The sequence below is a fragment of the Mixophyes fleayi genome, chromosome 4 (genome assembly GCF_038048845.1).
Source record: "Mixophyes fleayi isolate aMixFle1 chromosome 4, aMixFle1.hap1, whole genome shotgun sequence".
Lineage (NCBI taxonomy): Eukaryota > Metazoa > Chordata > Amphibia > Anura > Limnodynastidae > Mixophyes > Mixophyes fleayi.
This window is the reverse complement of record NC_134405.1, coordinates 313068647-313074109: the sequence shown is the minus strand read 5'-3', so window position 1 is coordinate 313074109 and position 5463 is coordinate 313068647.

Sequence of the window (5463 nt, the reverse complement as noted above, 5' to 3'; positions counted from 1 at the left end):
TTCCACTAATGACATAATGCCACTATTACAGGCTGAAGGGGGTAAAGTTAGCACAGACGACGCTCCACATGTAAAAACCATCACTGCTGTTCTACCTCTTGTGGCTTCAGTCGTATTTACAGTGTGTCCTGTAGCGTTGCTAGGTATAATCTCCTTGTATAGCCCAACGCCAGTCCAAAGCCGGGCAGCATTTAGCCAAATGCAATTCTGAATAGTTAACATTTTAAAATAACAAAATACACACGTTATTGCTAAACTGTGTTCAATTTTAATAATCCCAAATAAATGAGAATATCTCTGTACCATCGTCTCTTCTTTACTGAATCTATACTGATATTCTGCAGAGGACTCAGACGTCAATCACTGGCTGCATTAGTAGTTTTTTACTTGAAACAAGCAAAAAAAAAAAACCTTGGCCCATTTTTTTAAAATTAGCTTTACTTAAAGGGAATTCTGCCAATGTGAAAACTGTTTTGTACTAAACCACTTTAAAATCTTTACTCCTTTCTTCATTATTATTGGAATCTTACCACTGTTTTGCACACAGACCAAACTGCACTATATTAGTAGCCACAAGTTACTTAACCATCTGCCAAATGCCAGTATTCTATGCTTTTGTTCACCAGAGCTGAACTTCCGAGGATCAAACTATATTTTTTGGCTTGCTCAGAGTGTTTGCTCTAACCAATCACATAAAAGCATCTCTATCACCATTAAGACTAATTTTGTTTTGTAACAACTGCAGGATAAGCAAAATAAATTATATGTGTACAAGTGAATAAAATAATTTGAAAAAGTGCAGCCAGGACAATTAAGACTAGGTAAACACCACAGTGTTTTCAGCCAATGATTAGGCCAATCGGACGATAAACTACTATTTGGCCCGATATCGCCTTAGTGTGTGCAGTGAAACGATGACCGATGGTCGTTCCAAAGCCACTGAAATCGGTGATCGAGATTTTCAAACTGACTTGAAAATCTCGTTCAGTAATGGAACAATGTCGTTCAAATTCTGCAGTGTGTTTGCACTCTGCAGAATTGGAACGACAGATGAGGGGGGGGGGGGGCAGGCACACATACCTTGGAATGCAGGTTGAGAGCATGGGGGCGGATCCCAGCTGAGCGACGGTCTGACAGTGAGCCAATGGTTATGACAGATCTGAAGGTAATCACGTACAGTGTGTACACATGAATCGGCATGCTGACCGTGGTTTTATTTTTTTTCCTGTCATTTGTAAATTACTAATTGTTTATATTTGCTATAGTGTGTACCTAGCCTAAGACCACTGTGTCTGTGCAAACATGGTCCAGTGCTCTAAATCAAACAATATACAAATCACTATATCAGTATAGAGAATTCTGTGCACAATGCAGCTATAGTGGGATAAGCTCACCTGCCAACATCAAGGCATCTCCTGTAGCTGAGTCCCTAGCATCTCTGGCATGTCAAACAAATGTATATTCAGGATGTCACAAATTAAACCTTCCCTGAACCCCCATTTTCAAAGCTTGCAGCACCTCAGAGGAGGAGTCAGACACCCAAAAAAAACAAATTAGACAGCAGTGAAACCAAAGAGCGTTTCTTTAAACCAATGAAATGTGTACACGTGAATAAAATCATTTGAGAAAGTGCTGGCAGGACAATTGAGACCACTGCGTATGTGCAAACTAAAGAAAATATAGTCTGGCGCTACAAAACGAACAATATACAAATCACTATGTCAATTTTGTAGTTGTAAACCTCCGGCGCACATGTGAAAAAAAAGAAATACCAATAGTGTGTACCGTTCAATTAAAATGATAAATATTGAGATTAATTCCCGCTCACCTTTCTTTTCAGAGAAATCAACAATACGATTCCCTGTAGCTGACCCTCTTTTTGTGAGCAGTCATGTTCAGTCTTCTTGTTTCCCAAATATTTGCACAATGAAAGATAAAATTCGCACTGAACTTTTTTTCACCTGTGCGCCAGAGATTTATAATAACAAACTTGACAATGTGTGTAGAGGTTTTGAGGATCCTCCAATTCTCCTGGCAGTAAGTGAATTTGTATTTTCAAAAGAACTTGGCGCCGGTTGGAACATTTTATTATATTGGCAAATCACTGTGTGCCAGCATATACGTAAACAGTATTTGTTAGAGATGAGCGAACCACACCATGTTTTGGTTTTGTCAAAACCATCATCTTATTTTGGTGTTAGTTTTGGTTTTAGCAAAACCAGACTTGTGTTTTAGTTTTGGATTTCACCCCAATATTTTAAATATTGTCAGCTTTTTTGTTGTTGTGTTCCTACAGTAACATTTATATCAGTTACAATAACTTTGCAGTCTATTTATCACAATTAGCAACATTATACCCATTGTTGATTTGCCATCTGCCCTGACCTATGCCTGCATTTGACCACTGAAGTTTCTTCATCAGCCCTGACTTCTGCTCAGATTGACCTTTGAAGTTGTACTTTCAGGCTTTACTTTGCCTGAATATTGACTAGAGATGTTCACTGACCCCCGTGTTCTGGTTTTGGTAAAACCGCCCTTACGTGTTTTGGATCCCGATTTTTATTTTTCTAAAATCCCTATATTTTTTATTGACTAAAATCACAGATTTTTGCTTTCCCCCCTACATTATTATTAACCTCAATAACACTAATTTCAAGTCATTTGCAGTCAATTTTGACCACCTCACAGGTTACAATATTATTACTTTCAAACAAAGACTGCAGATTTAGAAGATCAAGTCTGCCAGACCTAGTATTTGTATTTCAGCAATGACAATTAGCAATGGAGCAATGGAGCTCTCCTCTTTGTGTTTTACCTATATAACACAGTACAATGTGACTGCAGATTTAGAAGACCAAGCCTGCCAGCGCTATTATTTCTATTTCAGCAATGACAATTAGCAATGGAGCAATGGAGCTCTCCTGAATGTCACCGGAGAGTTTGAAGAACACTGCTACCCCTCCTCTTTCTATTCTACCTATGACGCTGCCCAACTGCACTAGAGGCTGCCAAGAACTGTGCTGCCCCTTCTGTGCTCCTCTGTGAATGGCGCTGGATTGCCATGGAGGACAGTACTTATAGAATCCAAAGCTTGCGAGATCTGAGATCCGACAACATAAGAATGACGTTTTGCTAGTTTTTTGGCTCGGTACTCACATCTACTAAGTTAGGGTGTGTTCGGTTCTCGGGGAATGGAGCCTGAGCATCTCTAATATTGACCACCTTGCCCAGTTTCTGTATTCCTGGCTTTGCATCTCATATCTGAATAATTACCTGTCTTGTCACTGTCACCAATTGTGGCTGCTGGTTACTTTAGCTCATTTGCTAGTTGTCTGGATCCTGGAATGTTGGAGGCCCTATTTGGAAAAAAAATGAGTACATGAAATTTAGAAAACTCCAACCAGTCCAGATGTTAAATCAATAGCACTCACGTTTTATAATTAGGCCTCCCTCCAGCCACAACATTAAAATAATATTCACATTTGCTAAATATATCTCTTTTTCTCCAACCAACCCTGACATTAGATAGCAAACACATTTAATATATAAACCCATTTCCCTCCCTCCAAACAGCCCCAACAATAATTTAAATAACATTTACATTTAACAAATATTACCATTTCCCACAACAATCACAGACATTAAATAATTCATAATCACATTTAATAAATAGACCTCATTTTCCACAACCAGCCCACAATTAATAAATAGCTCCCAAACCACCCCAGCATTAAATTAAAGGTCTATTTACCCCATTATAAATTCATAGGCCTCACTATTAAATGAAATTGCCCCACCATTACCCCACAAATAAAATAGCACCCAATAATTAGCCCCCACCTGCACTCCACAATTAAATCAATAGCCTACCTCCCACATTATATTAAGACCCCCCCCTCCACACACACACACACACACACACACACACACACACACACACACACACACACACACAGCATTCAATTATTGGCCCCCACACACACAGCATTCATTACTGGCCCCCCACCTCCACACTTTGCACTCATTTACTGGCCCTTCACTCACACACACACACAATATACTGGCCCCATCTAATATATATAAGCCTAGTGGCGTGTGTTAGTCTGTGTGTGTGTGTGAAAAAAAAAAAAACCAAGCTGCAGCGCCACCTGCTGGGTGGAGTTATACACTGACCTACTAATTTCTTAGTGTGTGTGGGAAAAAAAACTCAGAAAGGGCTGAAATTTGGTATACTAAGTTGTTTTTAATTTGTTCATTTAATTTGTTAATTGTTAAAAGTGTTTATAAAGATTTAAAAAAAATATATATTTCTTGAAGGAGAAGTGACAGTTGGGAGTGGTTGGTGGTTGCCGGGGGTGACAGTGGGGAGTGGTTGGTGGTTGCCGGGGGTGACAGTTGGGAGTGGTTGGTGGTTGCCGGGGGTGACAGTTGTGAGTGGTTGGTGGTTCCCGGGGGTGACAGAGAGAGAGGAGTGTGATACTCAGGACCGCTGAGAGAGATCCCTGTGTCTGGATAGACATCTGGATAGATGTGGCGATAAAGATGAAGGATGAGGTGATGGAGAAAAATGATGAGGTGGTGACATGTGGACAAAACCACGTTAAAAAGGGCGCTTGGGTCGGGAAGTAACGCTCTTCCCCTGAGGAGGCCTGGGCTAGGCCCAAATGCATGACAAGAACCTTTTTAACACCTTAAGTAGCTTGATTTGACTAGAATGCATGAGTATCATGCACGGGTTAACTTGTACTCATATATATATATATATATATATATATATATATATACAATATGCTGCCACACACACACACTATGCTGCTGCCACACATACACACATATATACATATATACATACATAATGCTGCTGACACTGACACACATACATACATACATACATACATACATAATGCTGCTGACACTGACACACATACATACATACATACATACATACATAATGCTGCTGACACTGACACACATACATACATACATACATACATACATACATACATACATAATGCTGCTGACACTGACACACATACATACATACATACATACATACATATATAATGCTGCTGACACTGACACACATACACACATACATACATACATACATACATACATACACACTAGGGATGAGCGCACTCGGATTTATGAAATCCGAGCCCACCCGAACGTTGCGGATCCGAGTCGGATCCGAGACAGATCCGGGTATTGGCGCCAAATTCAAAAGTGAAACTGAGGCTCTGACTCATAATCCCGTTGTCGGATCTCGCGATACTCGGATCCTATAAATTCCCCGCTAGTCGCCGCCATCTTCACTCGGGCATTGATCAGGGTAGAGGGAGGGTGTGTTAGGTGGTCCTCTGTGCTGTTTAGTGCTGTGCTGTTTAGTGCTGTGCTGTTTAGTGCTGTGCTGTTTAGTGCTGTTTAGTGCTGTGCTGTGCTGTGCTGTGCTGTGCTGTGTTC